The 27,984-nt window shown below is 42.5% G+C and overlaps 2 long non-coding RNA genes across 4 annotated transcripts in view; one reads left to right on the top strand and one right to left on the bottom strand.

Annotated features, from left to right (window-relative positions):
* The window catches only part of LOC146352458 (uncharacterized), an 81,988-nt gene extending 60,077 nt beyond the window's left edge, over positions 1-21,911 (bottom strand). For 2 of the 3 annotated variants that reach the window (XR_014787730.1, XR_014787732.1), the window contains exons 1-2: positions 21,264-21,911; positions 19,640-19,834 (exon numbers count right to left, since the gene is read on the bottom strand). This is a non-coding gene — a long non-coding RNA (uncharacterized LOC146352458). The remainder of the gene's footprint in view (positions 1-19,639; positions 19,835-21,263) is intronic. The other variant, XR_014787731.1, reaches the window with a different exon arrangement.
* On the top strand, positions 74-26,998 carry LOC146352457 (uncharacterized). Its single transcript, XR_014787733.1, has 3 exons — positions 74-434; positions 814-1,002; positions 24,874-26,998. It is a non-coding gene; the product is annotated as an uncharacterized LOC146352457 (long non-coding RNA).
* The last annotated feature ends 986 nt before the right edge of the window (positions 26,999-27,984 follow it).

Below are 27,984 nucleotides of genomic sequence, written 5' to 3'. Positions count from 1 at the left end.
GTGCCAGTCTACAGCACAGAACCTGAAAGGCTTTTTCAATCCTGCCCTCAGGGAGGATCTTCCCCTGGAGACCTCTTGTGAAGGGTTAACCTTGTAGAACACCTTACTTCCCTACGCTGTTCCTCCCTCTTGACTCTACGCCCTGCTCCCAAGTTGCTGTGTTCCCACAGAAGATTCTTCTGTGCCTCTGTTTTGTTGAGGCTTTGTTTCCTCCCCCACCCCTTCTCACTGTTCTTCATCTGACTCTTAAGTCCTCTCCCACAGTCTCTGCAGAGAGTCTGGGCCCAGTCCTGACAAGGGCCCTCAAAAATCTGGAACTCGCACTGGGTTACATATTCAGCTGGACTCATGAGGCTGTGTTGTGTTGCATACCCATAAAATGGGTATCCTGCTAGTGTTGGAGAATGAAGGCAACAGTGATGGTTACGGATGGGGTGAGTATCAACTAGAGCTGTGCACAAATGGCCTCTGAAAATTCTCCAGCCTATTTGTGGGCAGAGAAGTGTGGGGTGGGGGGGAGGATTTTACTGAATTTCTCCTAGGGGAGGAGAAATTCTCCAACAGTTGCTCACAGATAGGGTTCACTATTGGCAGGGGTTGTAGCACAGGATCTTTCTTTTTTCCTAAGGGTTTTTGGTTTATTGCACTGCTTCTGTAGGTGGGAACAGAATCAACTGTGGTGAGGCTTCCACTTTTCTGAGGCAGAATTTTGAATTTATTTTGGTGGCATTTTTGAGCTTACCTAATCACTGCAGGGTGGGCGAGGGTGCTGTGTGCATTTTCTCTATTACACATCTTTCCATTGTTCTGCAGCCTCCCAGGCCACCTGCACTTTCTGAACTGAAAAAGCCCCATAGGAGGAATTGCTTCATGACGTCTTCCTCATGATGGCTTTAAATGAAGTGCAGGAAGCTGAGGAGACTACAGGCTGCTACAGAGATTACTGTACAATGACAGACAGGAGGACACTCATGCACACTGCTCAGCCACCTTGCAAGTAAGGTAAGCACAAGAACTGCAAACCCAACCCATGCAAATTTCTCTGAAATGTCTCTTCCTTTGAATTTATTTTCGAAAGCAATTTCTTTTCTATCAAATTGAATGAGAATGGTCAAAAAAATGTGGGACTTTCAGCACAGCACTAATCTCAACCCCCTGTCAGAAGAACAAGGACAGGATGAATATTCCCAAGCACTTTGTGGGTAATAATTGTTCAAGAATTGATAATAGTAGCCATCACTGTTCTGAGGTCTACAAAGGATGAGATCATAGTCTGCCAAGTGCAGACAAGGCTTCCTTCCTCACTGGAGATCAGTTTTGCAAGGTGTTCCTTCAACACCAAAGCAAAGGGGTATGAATCATTTGATTTGCAGAGCATTTCCTATGTCTGTCCAACACCAGACAAATCATCTTGCAGGGTTTAGAGCCAATGAATGTGTTAAAAACACCTGTAACAATATTGTCATTTCCCATATTTCATGTTATTAGGCACTCACTTTTTTTACAGGTGTCAGTTCTTTTTGCTATCTAATATTACTACATAGAGGTAAGGCTACCAGGTACCCACCCAGTCATCCAGAAATGGATCATTCCCCCAAACTAGCATTCTGTTCACCCCTATGGCAATTCCAGCCTAAATTCTACCCTTCCCAATTATTATCCTGTCTCTCTTTTCAGATTTGCATGCATTAAATATTCCGTTGTTGGAGGAAAGGTATGAGCCTGGAAATCCATAGGGGAGAAAAATGCTAAATAGCATGACAAAGGAATTGAGGCTTAAGATTTTTTTAAAAAAATCTGCACCAATATTGCAGTGCACTCAACACATGCTATTTTAATGGCACCTTTCTTAGATCACCCCTATAGAAACTTTTTACCAATAAATATATGCAAACAGCAGGCAGCTCTGACAGTTCCATTTGGTTGGGGAACGCCTTTTGCTTTCACATATTGTTGCTCAACGCACAAACAGATTTTCTGCTAAACTTTCACTGCCAAATGGGGCAGAATGATTTGTTTCATCCTCTTGCCTTTCTTTATGTAACATTTGAGATGGGCTTAGATATCCTGCATCGCACTGTGTCTGGCCCCTGAGAAGATCCGCTTAGTAAAAGGGGACATCCTGCTCCTGATGGGAAGCCAGCACCACAACCTGTGGGCTCTCAAGAAGAAATGGGGACAGCCTAGGGACTGGCTGCTAGTTCTAGGTTTGGGCAAGATGGACTCAGTGCCCACTCTTCTTGTGCAGACCCACTTTTTCCTCCTCTCCTCTGTGGTGCTGTAGTCATAGCCATTTACTCTTTTTAGGCCCAGTCTCCCTAGTTTCAACCATCAGTGTCTATACTCACATCCTGAGGCTTACATATATATTTAATTCAGGTATTGAGGTATGTCAACCAGTTCTGGATGGGGATGCACTCCCCCTGAAGTAGCACATTCATAGCTTGGGGGTGCTTCTTGACCCGACCCTGTTCCTGGCACCCCAGGTGGAGGTGACAGTGAGAAGTACCTGTTATCAACTTTGGCTGATATGCCAGCTGCACCCATTCATGGAATGGTGGTGCATGCATTAGTAACATCTAGGCTCGATTTCTGTAACACACTGTATGTGGGGCTGCCTGTATATCTAGTTTGGAAACTCTGACTGCTATAAAATATGGCAGCCAAGTTGGTCTCTGGGACACCCCATGGAGACCATATTACACTGGTTTTAAAATATTTATACTGGCTACCAATTTGTTTCTGAGCAAAATATAAAGTGCTGGTTCTTACCTTTAGGCCTATATGGTCTAGGTCCAAGGTACCTTAGGGAAAGCCTTCTTCCCTACATCCCAGTCCGCCACCTAAGTTCCTGTGAGGGCTATCTGCTGCGGCTGCCTAATGTGAGATTAGCAGCCACAGGCAAGAGGACCTTTTCCTTTGTCATCCCTCAGTCGTGGAATGACCTGCCAGTTGAAATGTGCCTGCTGACCTCTCTGAATGTTTTTAAGTGGGCATTAAAGTCTCTATTATTCCAGCAAGCCTTCTCTTTTTAGAACTGTTGTTCCTCTTTCTTGACTGTTATATACTGTTTTTGTGCTGTATTGTTTTTATTCTTCCATTTCTTGTTAAATTGTTTTAACTTCGTATGCCACCTAGAGTATTTAGTATAAAGGCAAGAGAGAGTGACAGAGAGATGTATGAAATAAGCAACATCTCTAGCGTAGTCATTAAATAACCAGTTGGCTTATGAAACAGCCAATCAGGCCTGGAACTCATTCATGAAATGGGCAATGCCATTGCCTAATTTGTGAAATAGCAACAGCCTATGCCTAATTTATTAATTAGCCTTCCCAAGACTCATCAGTTCACACAAAACATTGCCAGTTTCCATATTTCCATGGGTTCACAGAGGCTGTTGTCATTTGAACATTTGACCATACTATTTATGGTCAAATGTTCAGCAAGTACAAAGTTATGAATGTTCATAATATCTGATGTCTAGAATTGGCTGTCCCTCTGGAGATTCTTTGTAGTTGTTAGCTGCCAATGTGAAAAGATAACACAAAAATCTGTTGAATACTGTATGAAGCACTAAGAATACTAAATGCCTTGCAGACATTTACATTCTGCTTTAAAATACTTTGGGGAGGGAGAAAGAGAGGAATCTATAGTAAAAAAGAAAAGAAAAAAAGGTACCTTAAAAGTTAAACATAAGAAAACATGCAGTAAGATACCTACCACCTACTTTAAGTGGGATTTTGAAAGAACTTCATGCAGTGCTTCAGAGGAAACCAAATCAAATATCTGAATTGAGTTTATTATGTTTATGCATTAGGAACAAAAGATAATGCTGCCAGTTCTGATTAGGAATGCCTCAAGATTTTGTCTCATACCCCTGCTGAAATCTGGGGTGTTAATATAAGCATAGGACACTGCCAAACTGAGGATGGGTGTCCCAGGTCCAGTCACACTCCAAGTCAAACATAGGTTCCATTGAAAGAAATGGTAAAAATAAATTGCTGCTTTGATTTCAAAGGGAATTAAACCTCAGTAATATTCTCTAGTTGTATTTATGCCCCCTTGAAATCACTGGAAACTTTCCCATTTATTTCTCTCAATCCTCAAATTAACCTGAGAGGGAGCACTTGAGGAAAAGGCAAAGTTGTCCCTGTTATGTAGAAGTCTTTCTGAAAATTAAACCTAGCCCCTTTCCACCAGTGGGTGCATTCTAGGGTCACTGTGTTTGGGGATGCTCTCACCAATGGAATAAACCTCTGGATCCCACCCAGGTCTGATCTACACTTACAAGTTTTTTTCGCTTCCAATGAGGTTTCACCGTCCATCTTTCACATTACACAGTACCTGCCTCGAATTGGAACCAGAATTTCCCACTTCTGTGCTCTTGCTTTCAATACCATGATATCCCAGTATTTCCCCTTAATGTGCTCTGATTTTCCGCCTTTGCTACCATATCTGGTCGTAGTCCCCTCCCCTGCCTGTCCATATACGGCGGTGTTTGTATTTCCCTCCTGTCCAATCACACCTCTCAATGGCCCCATGTTGTCTTCTGGCTACTGATCGCATAGTTTCCTCAGCATTCAGTGTTTCCTCAGCAACAAGCGAAGGGCTGGATGTGCACGCGCTTATCTGATCTTGGAAGCTAAGCAGGGTCGGCTCCAGTCAGTAGTTGGATGGGCGACTGCCTGGGAATCAGGCTTCCTGCACCGAGCAGGGGGTTGTTCTATCCCTTCAAATGAGGCTACGTTTTACCCCGTTCTATCCCCCACTTTGGCTTTTTTTTTTTAAATTAAGGCGTTATCTTCAAAGAATCGTGGCTTCTTCGCGATTTATTTTTTTCTAATTCAGGCATGATCTTTGAAGATTCAAAAATTCAAAGATTCGAAAATTCAAAGATTTGAAGCTTCGAAGTTCATGCCTGGATTAGAAAAAAAAAATCACGGCGAAGCCACGATTTCTTCGAAGATAACGCCTTAATTAAAAAAAAAAAAAAAAGCTGAAGCGGGGGATAGAAGGGGGTAAAACCTAGTCTCATTTGAAGGGATAGAACAACCCCTTGCTCAATGCAGGAAGCCTGATTCCCAGGCGGTCGCCCATCCAACTACTGACCGGGCCGACCCTGCTTAGCTTCTGAGATCAGACAAGTGCACGCACATCCAGTAGGGATGGGGGAGAATTTCCCCCCGAAACTTCGGGGGGCCAAGTGCCAACGCATTCGGTCCTCCGAAGTTTGTTCGGGGAGAAATTCTTCACCCCCCCGTCCCTGCCCCCCCCCCAGGATGGGACTTACCTTTCATGAATGTCCCTCCCGGCGGCGGTTCAGCAGGTCTTCGTCGGGGGCGGGGGCGGCAGCCGGTCTTTCGACCGGCTGCCGCCGCCGCCATTACAAGAAAAGTAAAAAAAAAACAAACACGCCCCTGTGATAGGCTACGTAACAATTAACGTAGCCTATCACGGCTAGATTTGCAAAGTCAGCCGTGATAGGCTACGTTAATCGTCACATAGCCTATCACGGGTGACTTTAAAAAAAAAAAAAGCGCGTACGGCTAATGGCGGCCCCCATAGGGAGCCACCATTCGCGTTCCTTATTTGGTCCCTGTAGTCTACGTAAAGATTTACGTAGACTACGGCGAAAATAAGGGCAACGCTATTAGCCATTTGTGTCCCGGCTGGCCAGGATTCGCAGCAGGAGAGACGGGGCGCCTCCCCCCCCGGCCAGAATTTCAGGGGAGAGGGACGGGGTGCCTCCCCCCCACCGCGAATCAACTTTCAGGTTCAGGTAAGGGACTTTCGTACATCCCTAAAATAAATACAACAGCATTTCATTCCCACACTGCACACCTTCTCAACACAAAATTAATATAATGGTTAATTATATTAACCATTATATGGTTAAGCAACACCATTATATAGCAACACCTCTGCTAAAAGAACAGCACTGGCTTCCAATAAGCAACCAGACCACTTTTAAGGTTCTGTTGTTAAGATACACAGCCCTAAACAGCTTGTGACCAAGTAATTTTAGGGATCGTCTCACCCCTTATGTCCCTGCCAGTCCTGCCACCCTTACAGGAAGCAACCCGCCATGCTATGCAGAGCCTGATTCTTAAGCTCTCTTGAAAGGGGAAGGATGAAATGTGCATAGCACCCTCGATAGCCTCCATTAAAATAGCAGTAGCCACCGCTTCAACAAAGGTAAATATTTTCATCCCTGTTTGATTGTCCCAAGAAAGATTGCCAAAATGGGAGCCATTTCCACAGGGTGCAAACTATTTCATAAAAAATCTGTCCTCCCCAACAAAAAATTGGCTCATCTATAATCTGAGCTCATAAAGTGTTCACAGAGTACACTGTACTCATCCCTTCTCCTTTCCCTCTGATTTTGAGGAAGTTTTAACCACACAAAACTTTTATATTCCTGGTTGACAAATCATCTACTTGGTGCATAATAAGGGTAATTTTCATGGCTTTGTACTATACACACAAGAAATTGCTTGCACAATTATAGTATGCTTTTACTTTGCTTCTTGATTTATTTACCTGGGGAAAAAAGCCATTTATAGCCTACCGTACAGCTCTGTCATAAACATCACGCCCTACATAATAGGTTTAGTTTGAGATAAAGGTTGAAAATGTTTCATAAAACAATAGTAGTTATATTTTTACACAACCATTCATACAAATTGCATAGTATTTAAGTACAGCTCATCTTTCAGTATGCAAATTTTAAAATGCAAATAAGTAAATGTTTCCATCCTAAAGCATGCTATGCCACTGGCATTTAAAAATGCTTCAGTGAATAACATGATCAAACACATAATTTAACTTCAAATTCAGCTCACAATGGATGATGGATGAAAACCAAAGTAATGATGTAAGACAAACCAACTTTATAGTATTTATGCATTTTATACAGAGTCGTTCTTATAACTATAAACCAAGCAAAGTAATTTGCATTGTCCAGAAACCACTGAGATTAGTAAAACAAATCTAAAACTAAACATAAAGCAGCAGTTCTTCCCACCAGCACTGAAATTGTCTTCAACATAATAAAGAAGCATAATTTGATCGTGTTCAATTAGGTCAAATTTACTACTCCTGTTGAAGAAATAACTTACTGATACTTTAGCTCTTGACTGGTAGTTAGCATCCAGCCAGCCTTCCTGCAATAATTTGTGTTTCAGAGTGAAATGCTGACAATCTAGAACTTACCCACAGTGGAACAATAAGCACTCACTTAAGCTGGCAATCCTATATCCACCTACCTAGGAGTAAGCTGCATTGAACTCAGTGGGACTTGTTTCTGAGTAAACACATATAGAATAGCACTGTTTCAACAAAAGTTTCAAGTAAGAATCTGGGGGTGGGGGAGGGCAGGTGGGACTTGACCTAAACTGTGTCATTTACCAAACATGATACATATTTATCTCAGCTTCTTCATTTCTGAGAACTTTCTAATTCAAATTTCTGGCAAAGTGTCTATTAGCCAGCAGTGCTGCAAAACCAGGAGTTTTATAGCAGAACAATTGTCTAACATTAAATGGGCAAACCCACACTTAAAAGATCAAGGACTCAATTTACAAATTGTAACAGCCATCACTACTACAAAAGCATACTCATTACTCTGTCCCAAGGCTAACGAACTCCTCAGTGAACCCCATGGAGGCATCATCATTACTGAACATGCTTCACTTCATCCATCCTTGTTGGGGAGAGCAAGTTAGGAACTCAGAACACATGCTTCACTCATTTTCCCCTTCCATGTGCACATGGCAAAGTACTATCTCTTTCCTTCACTAAGAAAGGATAAGCAATTAGGAGCAGTGTTAAACACGGTCTCAAATACCGTCTCCTTCATGCTCCAGGCAGAAGTCATGCATCTCCCATGTCCAAAGATGACAGCAACCACACCATGGGTTGGATCCAGATTTAGTCCTATTAAAATCAATGGGACTTGTTAGTTATGGATAACTTTTCCCATATTCTAAGCATGAATATGGACCCAACCCATTGTTTGTAAATGAGTTTTCAGGATTGAAAATGCTGGGGATTCAAGTCATTATTCAATGACATTATTTATTTATTATTATTATTAAATTTATTAATCGCCTATCTGGCTGGTCACCCAGCCACTCTGGGCAATGTACAGCAACAGTTTAAAACAATAAAATTCTACAATAAAAACATTTTCTAAAATACCCTAACCCACCCCAAATGCTTGCCTGAACAACCATGTTTTTAATGCATGACGGAAGCTCATTAAAGCTTCCTGTCTTCATACTTAAAGGCTGCAATACTGTACCCATTTATCTGGGATTATGTCCCATTGAACTCATTGAACATAGGGTTGCACTGTAATTGTAGTTTAGAAGTTAAGGTAGCTGAAAAATGCAATGCTTGTATAGGAGAATCAATTAGAACATGGATAGAGTAATGAAAGTATGAAAATCACTGGGGGGGATTTTGCTTGTGGCTGTGTTAAGTGTGATATAGAAACAGCTCTGATTAATCTTTAGTACTGAAAGTATTCCATAAATGCAAAATGTATTAGAAACAGTGGTTCGATTCCATAGTATAGAATATTTATATCTTTATACTTTATATCAAAGTATAAGCTCTTACTTGCCTTTTCAATTGAAACGGGATTAGTAGAATAGAACCCTTATATTTATATATGGTGTTATTAGTTACTCACTCAAAATTCCAAGAAAATACTGACTTTGGGTAGCAATGCGTAGCATCCATTATCACTGCTGTGCTCTCAACTGATCTGCCTGAGTGAAACCCAGCACTCACGCAACAGAAAGTCAGCAGTTCTAAAAGCAACCCTGGAAACAAGCGGAAACTCTTGTTTCCATATTGGGACAGTTCGGTGGCGCTCCCTTCTGCAAGCTCAGCTGACCTCACCCATTCCAGAAACAAGCATTTCTGCTCATTTGGGGTTGCTTTTAGAACCACTAATTCCCCATAACAATTAGCCACAGTCAGCTCCAGGTCTTGTTTTTACTGACTGTATAGAGCTTCTCCATCTTTGGCTGCAAAGTACATAATCAATCTGATTTCGATATTGATCATCTGGTGATGTCCATGTGTAGAGTCGTCTCTTGTGCTGTTAGAAAAGAGTGTTTGCTATGATCAGCGTGTTCTCTTGGCAAAACTCTATTCGCTTTTGTCCTGCTTCATTTTGTACACTAAGGCCATGCCTGCCTGTTATCCCGGTGATTTCTTGACTTCCTACTTTAGCATTCCAATCCCCTATGATGAAGAGGACATCTTTTTTTGGTGTTAGTTCTAGAAGGTGTTGTAGGTCTTCATAGAACCGATCAACCTCAGCTTCTTCGGCATCAGTGGTTGGGGCATAGACTTGAATTACTGTGATGTTGAATGGTTTGCCTTGGATTCGTACTGAGATCATTCTGTCGTTTTTGAGATTGTACCCCAGTACTGCTTTTCCCACCCTTTTGTTGACTATGAGTGCTACTCCATTTCTTCTAAGGGATTCTTGCCCACAATAGTAGATATGATGGTCACCTGAATTAAATTCGCCCACGCCTGTCCACTTTAGTTCGCTGATTCCCAAGATGTCGATGTTCAATCTTGCCATCTCACGTTTGACCACCTCCAGCTTACCTTGATTCATTGATCTGACATTCCAGGTTCCTAAACAATATTGTTCTTTACAGCATCGGATTTTCTTTTCACCACCAGACACATCCACAGCTGAGTGTCCTTTCGGCTTTGGCCCAGCCACTTCATTCTTTCTGGCGCTACTTGGAAATACCCTCTGCTCTTCCCCAGTAGTATATTGGACACCTTCCGACCTGAGGGTCTCATCTTCCGGCGTCATATCTTTTAGCCTTGTGATACGTTCCATGGGGTTTTGTTGGCAAGAATACTGGAGTGGGTTGCCATTTCCTTCTCCAGTGGACCACATTTTGTCAGAACTCTCTGCCATGACCTGTCCGTCTTGGGTGGCCCTGCACGGCATAGCTTATGGCTTCACTGAGTTACGCAAGCCCCTTCGCCACAACAAGGCAGTGATCCATGAAGGGTGGGGTGGGGTAAAACACATTACTTGTAAATTTTGTCTCATTTGTGCAGAAGTTTTACTCATTATTAACACTTACATCATTAGATATTTTTCAAAAGAGCTACCCGAAAGGGCATATGTCAGACCTATCATATGAAAAGAACATTTATATTAAGGGCAGCGGTGGCAAAAGTTATATATTTTGTCATGTGGATACCTTTCTTTACACAGGGATGGATTTTTTTCAGTATGCCTTCCAGGCAGCTTATCTGGAAGCTGACCTACACTTTCATAAGCACAAGGCAGAGGTCTTCTGGGACTATGCTGCTTGTTACTGGAGATGGAGAGGGATTCAATTAATAATCTCCAATCTGAAACATCTCTGCATTTAGAAAGTTAGCACATCAGGGAGGAAGATCCTGCAGAAGACCTCTCCTTGATGAGCTAATTTTCTATGAGCATTCAAATGTGTGATTCCTTGGCTACTGTATAAAGTCTACAGCCCCAGAAGAATTCTGTCTCATGAGTCTGTTGAACTTAAAGGCCTGGATGACATTAAATATGTAATTTTATACCTAACCGTCTTGTTGGGGAATAACAATAACACATTATATTCTGATTTTGATAGTATAATATGAAGAATTTACAGCCATATGTGCTTCTGTATATTGTCTCTATCTCAGTCACCCATCAAATGACCTTATAGCTAAAGAGGAGTGAATGATTTATGAAACCCACACAAGTTAACATTCTATTTATTAGAATATTTCTAACCTGCCCTATATCAACTGACATCAGCATGTGGTACAATAATAATTTTTAAAAGTCAGCGTAAACAGATCCATTATAATAACCAGCCATGCTGCGGTTTTCAAAGACCTGCATACAGGGCTTAAAATTCCCTGCAGAAACTTTAAATCTTTCAACCTCAGACAACAGATCTGCATACAATCCATCTATTGAACGTGGGTGGAATCCACAGGTTGATTAGGCTGTGTGCACAGAGACTATACATGACAATCTGTACACTTTTGGCTCTGTACATGTAGTCACGCATACAGAGTCTACATATGGACTGAGCCAGCCGTTGTGATTCCACTTCTCCTCCTCCAGGTGTTAATTGCCTGCAGATATATCATGTGAACAGTCCTCTTGAGAGTGCATGTTTTCAGGTTCCTGCTGTTAAGCCCTTTGATACTAGTCCATCTAACCACTTGTCATCTCACTGTGAGCATCTCTACACCAGCCTAAGGTCCTGCATTTAAAATGGGGCTTTCTGTTTCTGTTTTAAATGCAGGATCACCAATAGACTCCTTTTACACATGCTTCCTTTTCCCCCTCCCCTTTCCCCCTCTTTCTCCCCCTTATCTGAGTCTTCCGTATGTTTCATTGATATCTCTCCTCTTCTTGCAGCTTCCCCTTTTTAATGGAAGGAACTCAAGCAGAACACAAGCAGGGTAATTTGATACCTCATTATCTCCGATCAATTTAAAAACGGAATAAAGGTCATTCAGTGTGAGAAATGCCCTGGAGGTTAACGTCATCTAAAGGGCCTGCAAACTTCCGTGAGTGAACAATCTCAATAGCAGGATAAAAGCTCCATGTGAAGAAGCTCTCAGTGGACATTTCTAATGCATCAGTATTATGTGTATGTTTTGAGAGAGAGACATCACAAGCATCTCTACATCACCAGCCTAAAATCCTGCATTTAAAGTGGGGCTTTCTGCTTCCATTTTAAATGAAGGATCATGAAAGACTGTCTTTACACGTGTTCCCTCCCCCCTTTCCCCCTGCCTTTCCACCATTTACTGAGTCTTCCATATGTTTCATTATGCAGCCTCTAGATGGTGCTGTGGTCTAGCTCCTCTTATTGCAGCTTTAAAATTAGGGATGTATGAATCCCTTACCTTGTTCTGCTGTGGGGCTTCCACAGTGGGGGCTAGGTGCTCCGTCCCTCCCCCCGGAATCCTTCCTGGCCGGCTCCACTCCACGGCGGCTCTGTGGAGCCGCTGGCCAGGGCCGTCCACAGCTGGAGTTCCGGCTGTGGCCAGGCTGCTGTGGACGCAAATGACGGCCGCCATAGCAGCCGCCATTTGTGTCTAGCCAGGCTGCCATGATAGGCTATGTAAGTATTTACGTAGCCTATCACGGCAAAGGGCAGGGATGCAAACAGCATGATAGGCTACATAATAGGCTACGTACGTATTTACGTAGCCTATCACAGTAAAGGCAGCCACACAAATGGCGTAGTGGCTGCCATTTGCATGGCTGCCTTTGCCGTGATGTTGTTGTTTATTCGGTCAGTCGCTTCCGACTCCGTGACTTCATGGACCAGCCCACGCCAGAGCTTCCTGTCAGCCGTCGCCACCCCCAGCTCCCCCAAGGTCAAGTCTGTCACCTCCAGGATATCATCCATCCATCTTGTCCTTGGTTGGCCCCTCTTCCTTTTGCCTTCCACTTTCCCTAGCATCAGCATCTTCTCCAGGGTATCCTGTCTTCTCATTATGTGGCCAAAGTACTTCAGTTTTGCCTTTCATATCCTTTCCTCAAGTGAGCAGTCTGGCTTTATTTCCTGGAGTATGGACTGGTTTGATCTTCTTGCAGTCCAAGGCACTCTCAGAATTTTCCTCCAGCACCACAGTTCAAAAGCATCTATCTTCCTTCACTCAGCCTTCCTTATGGTCCAGCTCTCGCAGCCACAGGTTACTATGGGGAATACCATTGCTTGAACTATGCGGACCTTTGTTGTCAGTGTGATGTCTCTGCTCTTCACTATTTTATCAAGATTTGTCATTGCTGTCCTCCCAAGAAGTAAACGTCTTCGGATTTCCTGGCTGCAGTCAGCATCTGCAGTAATCTTTGCGCCTAGAAAGACCAAGTCTGTCACTGCCTCCACGTTTTCTCCCTCTATTTGCCAGTTATCAATCAAGCTGGTTGCCATAATCTTGGGGTTTTTAAGGTTTAACTGCAACCCAGCTTGTGCACTTTCTTCTTTCACCTTCATCATGAGGTTCCTCAGCTCCTCCTCGCTTTCAGCCATCAAAGTGGTATCGTCTGCATATCTGAGATTGTTAATGTTTCTTCCAGCAATTTTAACTCCAGCCTTGGCTTCATCAAGCCCAGCACGTCGCATGATGTGTTCTGCGTACAGGTTGAATAGGTAGGGTGAGAGTATACAGCCCTGCCGTACTCCTTTCCCAATCTTAAACCAGTCCGTTGTTCCGTGGTCTGTTCTTACCGTTGCTACTGGGTCGTTATACAGATTCCTCAGGAGGCAGACAAGATGACTTGGTATCCCCATACTACCAAGAACTTGCCACAGTTTGTTATGATCCACACAGTCAAAGGCTTTAGAATAGTCAATAAAACTGAAATAGTTGTTTTTCTGAAACTCCCTGGCTTTCTCCATTATCCAGCAGATATTGGCAATTTGGTCTCTAGTTCCTCTGCCTTTTCTAAACCCAGCTTGTACATCTGGCAATTCTCATTCCATGAATTGCTGGAGTCTACCTTGCAAGATCTTGAGCATTACCTTACTGGCATGTGAAATAAGTGCCACTGTTCAATAGTTTGAACATTCTTTGGTGCTTCCCTTTTTTGGTATAGGGATATAAGTTGATTTTTTCCAATCTGTTGGCCATTCTTGTGTTTTCCAAATTTGCTGGCATATGGCATGCATCACCTTGACAGCATCCTCTTGCAAGATTTTAAACAGTTCAGCTGGGATACCGTCATCTCCTGCTGCCTTGTTATTAGCAATGCTTCTTCACTAGGCCCATTCAACCTCACTCTTCAGGATGTCTGGCTCTAGCTCACTGACCACACCGTCAAATCTATCCCCGATATTATTATCCTTCCTATACAGATCTTCCGTATATTCTTGCCACCTTTTCTTGATCTCTTCTGTTTCTGTTAGGTCCTTGCCATCTTTGTTTTTGATCATACCCATTTTTGCCTGGAATTTACCTCTGATGTTTCTAATTTTCTGAAAGAGGTCTCTTGTCCTTCCTATTCTATTATCGTCTTCCGCTTCCGCGCATTGCTTGTTTAAAAATAATTCCTTATCTCTTCTGGCTAACCTCTGGAATTTTGCATTTAATTGGCCATATCTCCCCCTATCACTGTTGCCTTTTGCTTTCCTTCTTTCTTGGGCTGCTTCCAGTGTCTCAGCAGACAGCCATCTTGCCTTCTTGGTTTTCTTTTTCTTTGGGACGTTTTTTGTTGCCTCCTCCTGAACAATGTTGCGAACTTCTGTCCATAGTTCTTCCAGGACCCTATCTACTAAATCTAGTCCCTTAAATCTATTCTTCACCTCCACTGCATATATTCATGAGGAATATTAGTGAGCTCATATCTAACTGATCTGTGGGTCTTCCCTATTCTCTTTAGTCTGATTCTAAATTGTGCAATAAGAAGTTCGTGATCTGAACTACAATCAGCTCTAGGTCTTGTTTTTACCGACTGCATAGATGTCTGCCACCTTTAGCTACAAAGGATGTAGTCAATCTGATTTTGGTGTCGACCATCTGGTGAAGTCCATGTATAAAGTCATCTCTTAGGTTGTTGGAAGAGAGTGTTTGTTATGCACAGTGAGTTATCTTGGCAAAATTCTATCATTTTGCTTCATTTTGTTCTCCCAGACCATGCTTGCCTGTAATTCCAGGTGTCATTTGACTACCCACCTTAACATTCCAGTCTCCTGTAATGAAAATAACATCTTTTTTTGGCGTACTATCCAGTAGGTGCTGCAGATCCTCATAGAACTGATCTACTTCTGCTTCTTCAGCATCTGTGGTTGGGGCGTATATTTGGATCACTGTGATGTTAAATGGCTTACCCTGAATTCGAATTGAGATCATTCTGTCATTTTTTGGATTGTATCCAAGCACTGCTTTAGCCACTTTATTATTAATTATGAAGGCTACTCCATTTCTTCTGTGATCCTCTTGTCCACAGTAGTAGATCTGGTGGTCATTTGATGTGAAGTGGCCCATTCCAGTCCATTTCAGTTCACTGACACCCAAAATGTCTATATTGAATCTTGACATCTCCCCAGTAACCACATCCAATTTGCCCTGGCTCATAGATCTTACATTCCAGGTTCCTATGGTGTGTTGCTCTTTAGAACATCGGATTTGTCATTCACCAGCAGCACCAGCAGCTGCTAGCTGTCCTTTTGGCTTTGAGCTAGCTGCATCATCACATCTGGGGCTGGTTGAACTTATCCTCTGTTCCTCCCCAGTAGCATTTTGACCAGCAACTTCCAACCTGGGAGTCCCATCTTCCGATGGTATACCAACGTGTCTCTGGTTGTACTGATCCATTTAGTTTTCATGGCAAGAATACTGGGGTGGGTTGCCGTTACCTTCCCCAGGGATCGTATTTAGTCTGACCTCTCTGCCATGACCTTCCCGTCTTGGGTGTCCCTTCATGGTTTGGCTCATGACGTCATTGAGGTGCTCAAGCTCCAGCACCACGACAACGTAACGATCTCCTTTGCTGAAGCTTTACCATGATAGGCTATTTAAATACTTACGTAGCCTATCATGGAAAGAGCAGCGGCGCAAAAGGCATAGCGGCCGCCGTTTGCGTCCCTGCTCTTTGCCTTGATAGGCTACATAAATACTTTCGTAGCCTATCACGGCAGCTTGGCAGGACGCAAATTGGCAGCTTGGCAGGACCAGCCACCACCGGAGCCGCCGCCACCACCAGAGCCCCAGGTAAGGTTTTTTCCAGGGGGATTCCACGGGGTGGGGGGGGGGGGTGGGAGGCCATTCGGCCACGGATTTCAGGGGGCTGAATGCCAGTGCATTCGGCCTCACTGAAATCCGTGGCAGAATTCTCCGCCATCCCTACAGCTTTTCCTTTTTCATGGGGGAACTCAAGCGGAACTCACAGTAATTTGATAGCTCATTATCTCTGATCTTTTAAAAAATGGAATAAAGGTCATTTAGTATGGGAGACGCCCTGGGGGTTGATGTCATCATCTAAAATACCTGCAAACCTCCATGAGTAATCAAGCTCAATAGCAGGATAAAAGTTCCGTGTGAAGAAGCCACACAACCCTTGCTACCAACATCCTTTGTGATCCATGAACTATCACTGACAACCCCATAAGGAGTGCTACAAGCCAATGTACACAGAAGCCCCCATTTTTGCAGAGAAAACAGCATGCTATTGTGAATTTCTAAGATGGTTTCTGGTCTTGACAGATACCACAGGGAGACTATTTCAGTTTAGATTATCAAAGCATCTTATCCACCAGAATTGGAGCTATGTGTTTCTTGAAACAATCAGAAAAAGCTCTGACAAGAGATTGCATGGCCCCCATGCTATTCTAATATTCTTTGCATTCCATTTTACTGTCCTGTCACATCGTATCAAGTATAATGTGACATGCCAAACACACCCTGACAGTGTGTACCTAACACACTGCAACAAGAGAATGAGATGGAATCTTGCAGATTGCAGGCTTCTCCTGTGTTCATTCTCCCATTAATGTTTCTGCAGTAAATGAGAAATCTGACATTTCTTTTCTCATGGAAAAACAACGTGTTTCATCCTCAGAAATGACACTTGCCAGGATCAATTTTGTCAACCTATGACTTCATTTTGTGTGATCTCCATAGGTGAAAATTAAACAAAGAGGCGCCGTAGGAGTTTTCTTCCATGCTGGCCTCTGCTCCTCTTTCTTGCCTGCAGCTATTTTGTTTTATTCTTTCCTTTAAGGAAAAGGAAAACCAATTGTCTTTGACCACTCCGATTTCTCCCTCTCTGTTTAAGTCTCAACACTTTGAACTGCTGCTGAATGCAGAGAAACCACCCATGTTCAGTCCTAGCCCTTGCAAGCTACATCCAGCCCTGCTGTGTTTTCTTTCACTCTGACCCATCCTTCCTCTTTTCTTTTGCTCTGCCTCAGGTCTACTACCAGAATTCTGTCCCTCATTCAGTACTGTGCAAATTATCCAGCTCCTTCCAAATATCAACTCCTCAGACCCTTTTGTACAACACAAAAGTGAAAAGGAAATGAATAGGATGATTTGCCCTATCAGTTTCCCTTGGGCTTCCGAAGGACAGATGAAATTCCCCTCCCTGTATCTCTGACATTTTAGTTCAGTTTTAAAGTAAAGGTAGAGCTAATGGAAAATGTAAGGTTGCCTGCCCTAGAATATACAGTGTGAATCTATCCACAGAACCAATATGGCACTTTGAGGAAGATCAGATATAACCTCACCAATATGCTACAGCTTGGTTTTGAGCCACCTTCCCTGGGATTCGAAGTACAATTGAATTTCTGTCTGTAGGAAAGGAAATCTATGAACTGCCTGTAGAGATGGCCAGCCAAAGGGACCAATTACTTCAATTTCTGATGGTAATTATTTGGTAACATACAACTGCACCTAGACTTCAATATCTTGTCTGCCACATGGGACAGTCCTCTTTAGAACTCAGCAGAGAAAAGAGGATTGTTTAAATATAGTGGCAGTTTACAGAGGGGTTTGGACTCGTATTTCTTAAACAGCAGCATCTTCTCCACACACGCCACATCTTAAACTGCTTTTGAAAGTGAATGAGTTCCAAAGCAGTTTGTCATATGGCACATCACATCTGCCATCCAAAAGGTAAAGGTCAATGTTTCCAAGAGATTGGACATATTCTTTGGATCCTGGTCTAAAACTCCCACCCCAGTACACAATACACACACTGATGAGATACATTCAGAAACACACAGGTTGTTCATACTGTAGCAGAGCTAGCTCAAGACATTTTGCTGCTTGAGGCCCCTTTCACCTATGAAAGCTGACCAGACTGGTAGTTGAATCTTACTCCCATGCTGCTTACTCCCATGCTGCTGACAGCATCCTCTTCCATCTCCCCTGAACCAGCAGGCTAGGTTAGGTAGGGGAGTGCAGGCTAGGGATGTCAGAGAAATGCATTAGGAGGTGGGGGTTTTCCATGGGTTTTCCTAGGCTTGGTCCCCCAGACTTCATTTTGGTTCCCACTATAGCAACTGAATTGATCTGCAGCAAGTTTGCAGGTTTTCCAGGAGTTTTGCATGTTTGGGGGAGGTGGGGGGTTCTTCAATCTGCACAAATTTCTGAGCAATTTGTGCAAAATACAGCCAAGTTTGTACAAATTACAGCCAAATTTGTGAAAATTGCTCAAAAGCGTGTGCAAATTGTGGAACCTCCCCCCACCAAAAAATGCAAAAAAGTTCCCAGAGTTTGGGGAACAGACCACAGCTCAGCTCACAGATGCAAAGCACGTCATACATGCCATGGAATTCCATCAAGCCAAAAAAGAACCATATTTCCCACTAACAGCATCCCTAAGGGCAGGCTGAATGGATACACATAGGGTGGTCACTTGTGAATTGCCCCAAAAGAGGACATGTATCATCAAAACAGAAGATGCCAATTTGCATTAAATTTGCATATGTTAATTTATATGCATAGATGCAAATTTAGAAATAATTATTATAATTTAAACAGAAATACAGTAACTTCGCACATGCCCAGCCTAACACACACAGCTTTGTGCTCCAACAGAGGGGAAACAGGCAGGTGGCTGCTATTCCTGCCCCCACCACACCACTGGCTCACTCTGCCAAATGGTAGGGCCAGCCCAGCAGACTGAATAGCTTCCTGAATGAGAGTATCCTAAGGGAAATGGTGTCCCTCCTTTCCAGTGACCTTTGTCACAGCACCAAAAGGGGAACAGAGGCAGTTATGCTGAAGGCATGCTCCATGACAATTCTAGATTATGGCATACACAATTTCTTTAATGTTATTATTTTTTTTTTTACCAAAAATCATGGTGTGGGAGTTCACAGAATACACTCAGACTATAATGTGGAATGATCCTTCAGAGGCAAGCATAAATGTCTTTGAAGAGAACAATTTTAGCAACAGAGACAAAGCCATTAACAGAGCTGGAAAACAGTTTTTTGTAGCCTCACATTTGAAAGACCCAAAAACACAAACACACCTTTTCCTCCTAAAAGTATTGCAATCAACATCCACCGCAATGTTAGAATATTTTAGTCACACTGTTCCTGTAATTTTAGCTATTGAAGTTAATGAGACAGTTACATAATTCAGAGGCATTATGATGCAAATTGGTTTATAATGTGAAATTGATAGTTGATGCAAAACCAAGTGTTAAACAATGAAGGGAAATCCCTAACACTAAAATTACCCCTGTTAACTGACAAATTTGTGCAAACTAGGCCCAACAGCCATTTCTTAAAGCATATTATCTTCCGTCAAGTGACCTGTAGGGCTTGCACTGCTTTTAGCAGCTTAGGTTGGTGTGCTAGCTACATCCTGGGAATCAGGCTTCCTGCACTGCGCAGGGGGTTGGACTCGATGGTCTTGTAGGCCCCTTCCAACCCTATGATTCCATGAGATCTATGAGATCTATGAACCCTATCTGGACAGGGATAGCCTGGTTTCTGTGATCCATACCCTGGTGACCTCTCATTTGAACTACTGCAATGGGTTGCATGTGGGCTGCCTCTGAAAATGATCTGGAAACTTCAGTTGGTACAGAACTGAGCTGCAAGAGTGCTAACTGGGATGAGGCATTATGAACATATTATGCTAGTACTTTTTCATCTTCGCTGGCTCCCACTCTGTTTCTGGGGCCACTGGGGAGAGGATGAGGGGCAGGTGAGCCTGCTGTGGTTAAGTTCAGTCCAGAGTGCTGCGAAGCTACTGCATGGCAAAGTTCTTCGCCTGCATCTGCTGCTGTTATCCCCGATCTGCAATCAGAGCTCACAGCGGGGATGCTCCTGCATAGTGCCTGTGGTGGTGAGGTTCAAGAAAACTGGTAAGGTTCAAGGAAACACTTGCTCTCCCTCCCACCGCCACAAAGAAGAATACATAGGCCAAAAGAAAAAAAAAATAAGAGGGGGAGGGGGGAGAAAACACACATATAAACCTACCGTACCCACCAGAAGGAAGGAAGGAAGGAAGGAAGGAAGGAAGGAAGGAAGGAAGGAAACAGGCAAAATTACATACACAGAAACCAAAAGAAAAAGGCAGAGGGGAGAAGAAGAAACATAAAAAAAAAAAAACACCTCTCCACAAACACATAGTTAAATCACACACAGGGCATTTCTACACCAGCCTAAAATCCTGCATTTAAAACAGGGCTTCCTGCTTCCCTTTTAAATGCAGGATCACCATGACTCCCTTTTTCACCCGCTTCCTTTTCCCCTCCCCTCCCCTCCCCTCCTTCTCCCCCTATCTGAGTCTTCCATTATCTTTCATTGATCTCGCTCGCTCTTCATCTTGCTGCTTTAACTCTTTTCACAGAGGAAACTGAAGCAGAACACAATGGGGTAATTTGCTAGCTCATTATCTGCGATCTATTTAAAAACAAAGGGCATTTAGTGCAGGAGGGTCACAGCATCATGTAAAGTGCCCGCTAACTTCCATGAAGGAGCAACCTCAATTGCAGGATAAAAGCTCCCTGTGATGAAGCCCACACTCACAAACTAGGCTGCTTCCCCCATGCCCAGGGCCAGATTTACAACCCCATCGTGGTGACGCTATATCCCTCTTGTGCATTTATACCTCATAGCACATGCAATGACATCTGTTGAGGTATTTTGAATAATTTGGGGGGGGGGAGTGGGAAATGATGCTAGAAAAGCAGTATATGGAATGCATAATGTGCCCCAACAGTTATCACTGCACTTCAGTACCGATAAAAAGCCCTGGTGTAGATCTAGCCCAGGCCCCCAGTAGCTGCTCCCACCAGCCCCCAAGCTCATTAGGAAGCAGCAAGGACCCTCTTCTTCCTTTCATAAAAGTTTTAACTGGTTTGCTGGACATGCTGGAAAGCAGAGCTCTGGCCTCCAGCAACTCTGCCCTCTTCACTTTCTCTCCAAAGGGAGAGAAAGCAGGGCTCCTGGAGGCTAGAGTCTGATGTCTGTCTTTCTAGTGTGCCTAAGGTTAAAAACAAAACAAAAACATGTTTAATTTAGAAAATCAAAAATGGGAGGGACAAGGGGGCCTTGGAAGGTGCCTAGGGAGGTGTCTGAGGGCACTGACATCAGCCACCCCAGGCATACACTAAAAACAGTAAAGCAGTATAAACATGCAACAGCAAACAGCAAAACAGCAGCCAAAATATGTAGGAGGGCTCAAAAGCCTGATTATACAGAAAAGTTTGAGCTGCCTAACACAAGCATTGAAGGAGCCAAATCGTAGCTTATGCTTCCTACCACTGAGCTACAGCAAGTCTTCCTGTCAGTCCTTTTGTTCTGGGAATAGCCAGGACCAGGTGCCACTGCCAAGGATTTGGCGACTGAGAAGCAGGAGGGAAGATTCTCCTCAAGTGAGTCCATCCTAAAGTCGATGTTTCTGTCAGATTCAGACTTTGTGAGAAACAAACTACTTGCTGCTATAAAATCTTCTTCACTGAATCACTTACAAAACAAAACAAAAACAAACTGTCATGTTTAAGACATACAAAATGTATGTCTGTTGTCAGGGGAACAGCAACAATTGAATTAAAATAAGATGGTAATATCACCAGCCCATAAAAGACCAGAGCAACAGTGCTGCCTTTAAGGCAGACTTCAGCAAGGAAACAAAAGACCAACATTTTTAATGGCTAGCACACCCCTCCCCAACCTGGTGCCCTCCAGATGTGTTGGGCTACAACTCCCAGTATCCACCAGCCAGCACGGTTGGGGAAATCTGGGCTACAATAAAATGTACACATGCCTATATGAAAACACCTTCCCTCTCTGCTGGCCATGAAAAAGGAGCAGCATTTTCAGAACAGCTTTACCTCAGAGACACAGCCCGGCAGCCCCAAAAGATGCCTTCCAGAGTTCAACACTAACTCTCTCCTCTCTGTCTTAGTCTGACTCAAAAATGCAGATTCTTTGTTCCTTTTCACACACACACACGCACACACACACACACATACACAGATTACATCATCCCTAGGTGAGGAAGGTATGCCACCATCACCACCTAGCTACCAGTTCTGATGTGTTCCTCCCATTCAGAATACTGAAGGAAGATACAGCAATTTCCTGAGCATCGAGGCAACATCCACCAGCCATTCTGAACCATTAGCAATATGCCTGACAAAAGGCACGGCCAGGCCAGCATGGTTAACACATTTGTCTAGAACTGATACCAATATCTTCCTTTCTTTTTAAAGGGTTTTTGAACAGGCTCTATACATGGAGCCCAGCCTGCTGTGTGCATGTATGTCCCACCGCAGTAGGTTCTTGTAAGACCTAAGATGTACTGTATGTCTCACTGATTCTCCCTTTTCCATGTATCTCTAGAGATAGTTCCATGTCCATCCCACTTCTCCGACCACCATACATCTCCCCTTGTTAAAGCATTCCAAATTTTTCACAAACTAGTTTACAGATCAAACTCTAACAGTCTATGGCCTCAATTTGGAGGATAAGGCTTAGTCCTATCTATCTATCTATCTATCTATCCATCTATCTATCTATCATCTGTCTATCTATCTATCTATCTACACACACACACACACACACACACACACACACACACACAGATACAGATATAGATAGATAATTTTGAACATCTCATGTATGCCCTTTATCAGATATCAGATGCCATGTTCCTGAGAATTTTCTTCATCACTCAGTGTTCTCAAGTTGACTCTCACTGCCTTTTTACAAAAGCTATAACACCTCCTTCCAGTCACTGATGACGGAGGAAGCAAAAAAGCCCTAATTAAAAAATAGCTTATTTATTATGTCTCTATTTTATCTATAATTTATTGTCCTTTGTGACTGACTGCATCCTTCCTGAACTCAGAGTCTCAATGAATGCAACCTTTAAAAAAAAATCAGTTATATACATAGATTATTTATATGGCAATTTAAATTTGCATAGTGCTTTATACTGACTTGTTATTGTCTTCACAACATTCCTGTTAATTATGCCATTCATTTTAATTCTGATATGTTAGAGGCAGTTTGCCAAAAGCTAATCATAGGTGAGCAGAAATGTGTATCCAAATCTCTGAGAATGTAGTTTAACGCTCCACTCACTGGACCGTAATTAGCCATGATGAATAATAATTTCAGACAAAAAATGCATCCACCCCAATCTAGTACTTGGTTTGCTCCCATATAGTAGGGGATTTTCACAAATGGAATAGGGTTCTCTGCACACAGAGGGCCGGTACACATGTCACAATAAGCCACACTAAAAATAAGCCACAGTGGGTTGATTGTTCGATCGCTAACTCACAATGGTGCTGACAGACGATCAGATGCTCTGCAGCTTTCCGTGGTCTGTTTCACCTTTAGTCCTTCCACCTGCTTCCTGCACATATCCCAGTGTCCTTTGCGGCACAACGTTTTTTAAAACAGTAAAACTTTCTTAAATCCATTCCATCTGTGTTTTGCGGATTGTCTATAAGTATCAAAGGAATTAATTTTATTTGTTCATGTCCAAAATTCAATATTAGAGAGTTTAAAATTAGGAAATTGTTATATTGAAAGGGTTATTGAATCTGGAAACAGAATTTTGGAACCAAGATATGGTCCAAACAAAACTGCAAGCCACTGAAAAGTAAACAAAGAAACATTTCCTGATGGAGGGAGCAATCTAACGGCTGCTGGTCAGCAGCTAGACAGCCATAGGATACATTGGTTTCTGGGAACCGACCTTCCCCCCCTCCCGCGCTGCCTTTCAGGCAGCTCAGAATGGCCCTGAGATCCGCGCTTGGCAGAGGAGTGAGGAGCAGTGAAAGTGGGGCATTTTGGACAGCGTTCCGGGACAGGGAAGGTGGAAATGCCAGTACAACACATCCTATGTGTCGTCCGGCAGCCGCTTCCCCTGTTCCGCCTTCCTGCGGCTAGAAGCCAGAATTGGCTATCTAGCCGCAAATGCAAGGTGGCTGAAGCATGGAGGGGACAATCCCCTCCACACTTCTCCTGCCCTGCATTGGATAGGCAGTCACCTTTGAGTACGGAGGCAGCCACCTATTCCCATAGGATTGCACCCTAAGAGGTTATTTCATATTTCAGCCAGAACAGGTGAAATATGCAGATATTATGTTTTATAGGAAAAGGATATGAGAAGATAGGAGATTGCCCAAAACATAGAGGAAACCAGTAATAAAGTAAAATGGCAATATTTGTTGCAAAACAAGCTTTGTGCTTACAATATTTAATAAAGGATTGGAACATGAAAATATGCTTTAATATGTTTGTATATTGAGAACATGCATGAAAAAAGGGTTATAAGGGCATCAGCTTTATTTTATGAACAGCTAAGAAAAAAATATAGCCTGAAAATTCACAAAATATACCAAATTCATAACATGCCCCAAGGGAATTGAAGTTTATTTTCCAATAAATTCTTTTTACAGAAAAAAAAACCAATCTGATCCTAATTCTATATCTGCTTCTAATGTATCTACCAGGTAGATCGTAGCATTGATTGCAGTAGTTCATTCAAAACTAAATGCAAAGAAAACATCAGACTAAATTCTATTTGATTTGTACTTGGAATGTATGGTACAACAATATTTTCTTTCTTGATTCTTACACATGTATTTACTCTGAACACCAGGAAGAGATTATATAAGTGTTTATCTTGCATGTTAATTCAGTTCTCCACTATGTGGCTTGGGTTACTGCATTATTAAAGGAGAAATATGTGGTTAATATTATATGACTGGGGTTTAGAGATTTGTCAAATCCTCTAGCTCTAGTAAAAAGTGCAATGTAGAAAATAAGTCACTGAGAAAACAGCTGTGTACCACTCATTCCAATTAAATATCTGGCAATTTTGTCATCTTTCTATCCAATAATGTCTGTACAGGGCTACTGGAGAGGAATGCAGAGGGAATAGATGTGCTGATCAAGCATCCAAACCATGCAAGTCAGATGCAATCCCTACATTTCCCCTGAGTCTGCAGCAAAACCCAATAAAAACAGTATTCCAGTCTATCCAGGTCTATTGTAAGAGGAAAGATGGAATGGCAAATGGACATCCACTTGTGCAAGCTGATGCCATTTTCCTGAAAGACTGGCCCAAACAGTCAAGCCATTGTGGCAATGCTTATACGTGTGTTCTTTTTTAAAATCTTTGCTGTTCTAAATGTTGCTGTTGTGTTGCTGTTATTGATTTTTGCTGGGTTCTGTATTTTATTGCTTGTTTTTAATTATGTTAGCTGCCCCGACAGCTATGCTAATAGGGTGAGATGGAAACTGTAAAAATAAAATACAGCTTCAGACAGACAAACTGATAGCAGAATTGGTAGGGCTGAAGAGCAATGAAGAAACCTGCTGGTTAGGACCCTGAGCAGGAATTGGCATTTCAAGAAACAGCATCGATGAGCAGCATGTGCATGGTATTTGTGGGCCAAGTTGTGTTTCAGGAAGGAAATGGCAGGCAGGGACCTATCATTATGGTGAGAAGGTGGAACAAGCTGATGAGGAGGTCTTCGGCTTTCCCAAGTGAGCAGTGGCTCCATCTCATTTCCCAGCGGGTCTGTGGTTCACATCCATGTACTATACTGGGGCCAAAACAGACGTTGCTTTCAATACTTCTCTAGCAGCTTAAGTCTTTTTTGCCATTTTTACTGTAGAGTAGGCACAGTGGCCCCCAATTCAGGTTTTAAAAGCTCCCCTACCACTCACAGTAGGGTCACAATTTGGCTCAGGAGTTGGGGGTGGGGTGGCTGTGCCTACTTTTGAGTAAAAATGAAAATAAAGACATAACTGCTAGATAAAGATTTAAAATAATGTCTCTTTTGGCCTTGGGCTGCATACGGGTAAGTGGTGACCATATGGTACCTGCTTCTAATCTCACTGCAGATCAGCTGCAACTATATGCGGAACTGTCAGTCTTCTATAGTGCCTAGCCACATGATGTGGCAAATCTGTCATGCCTGTCAACCAATCCTAAATGTGATATAGCAAGGCATGGTAAAATTAACATCACCCTGTGACTTCAAACAAAAGCCTATACACTGCCCACAACGTTATTGCGTTACACACGGGGCTGCCTCTGAAAACAGTCCAGAAACGTCAGCTTGTCCAAAATACAGCAGCAAGCCTGTTAACAGGAATTGGCTGATGAGATCACATTATGCCAGTACTTTTCCAACTTCACTGGCTGCCAGTCTATGTCTAGGCCCAATTCAAAGTGCTGGTATTAACATTTAAAGCCCTAAATGGCTTGGGCCAGATTACTTGGAGGATTGTCTCCTCGCATATGTACTTGCCCAGACCCTAACATCATCTTCAGCGGTCCTTCTCCAGGAACCCCTGCGAAAGGAAGTAAAGTGGGTAGCCTAAGAAGAAAGCCATTTCTGCTGTGGCACCCTGGTTATAGAATGAGCTTCCCAGAGAGGCTCACCTGGCGGCGACATTGTACTCTTTCCAGCGCCAGGTGAAGGCCTTTTTATTTTTCTAGGCATCTTAGTCTTTTAGTTCTGTTGTTTTAAATCTTTTATTGTATTTAAATCTCTGCATTGCTGCTAAGTTTAATTTTGGTTTTACCTTTATACTTTAATTTTAAACTTTTAAATTTTATGTTGTATTTTATGCTGTATTTTGTGGTTTTAATTGTTGTGATCCAGCCAAAGAGCTTCAGCTATTGGGCATATAGAAAAGTAATGAATGAATGAATGAATGAATGAATGAATAAATAAATAAATAACAAACATTGTTCCCCCATATTGACTTGGCAAACTGTCAAACATATCTGGACATTCTGTTTTAGACTGTGTGTGTGAGCGTATATGTGTGTGTGAGTTTACAGTGTTCATTTGAAAATCTAACTGCAAACTGAATTAATCTGTGTTGGTCATGTATTTAGTCAAGTAACTCAATCTTGATTATTATTAAATTATGAATTGTACACATACAGATCAATAGTAGCAAGTGAGAGAATAGTGGTTTCCTATCTTTCTTTCTGATTAAACACCTAAAAAAACCCCATGCCCTTAGAAATGGAAACTAGCTGTGCAATTTTGAACCTGAGGTTGCACTGGGGATAATAGTTTTTCCACTTTGGTGCAAAGTGAGGAATGATTGATTGTTTTATTTAAGAAAATCAATTCTGTTATTGGAGAAGAGAGAAAAACAAAATAGTTTTTGGGTTTAGTAGTTCAATAATGACACAGAAAGCTTAAAAACTTTCTGCAAAGGAAATAATTATCTTGAGCAGGTTTCATTAGCCATGGTGGTTATTTGGGAGGAAATTCCAGTGTCAGAGGTCAGTGCTGCTGTCTTGAATGTTGACTGCTATTTGTCAATTTGTTCTTACACCAGGGAGCAGGGGAAGCTTGACTGTAGCAATAGACATTGGTTAAGACTTTGTAGTAAAATATTTCTCCTTTGTTAGGTTAGTAAGATTCATTGATTGGTATGGCCAGGTGCTTATACAAGATAATATGGGTTAGCTACTGAAAATTAATCAATGCATGAAACATCCTATGCACAATAAGGTTGGATCCAAACTTAGTCATGCTTTGAGTAGACTGACTAAAATCAGTGAGACTTGTTAGTCATGAACCAAACATCAATTGCAATGTCACTTAACTCAAGTTATGGACTAGGACTACATTTAAGTTCCATTTATATAACATATACATATACATATAAAAGTATGTTTTCCATATTTAGATCCCAAGACTTTCCAGTGAAAGCAAAAGATTTGATGCCACATATTCACACATACCTGTTCTAAAATAGAGGTTTGTTCCACAATAGCTACCTTTTGCCTCAAACATCTTCCTCACATACTCCAAATATGGCACATTCAGTAGAACATTGGACTTGGCCACAAAAGCCCTGGGCAGATCACTTTGGGGTTTAACTGCACATCATGGTGGATGTGTTGCAGCTCCCAATTTGCATCCCCCCACAAGTATCCCTGGTAATGTGTTTCATAAAACAAACGTGTGACATGCTGCCATCACAT

Source organism: Heloderma suspectum, chromosome 2, assembly GCF_057233095.1.
Source record: "Heloderma suspectum isolate Gila_16-S chromosome 2, 16-S_ref, whole genome shotgun sequence".
NCBI lineage: Eukaryota > Metazoa > Chordata > Lepidosauria > Squamata > Helodermatidae > Heloderma > Heloderma suspectum.
This window is presented reverse-complemented; position numbering and strand designations above follow the sequence as displayed.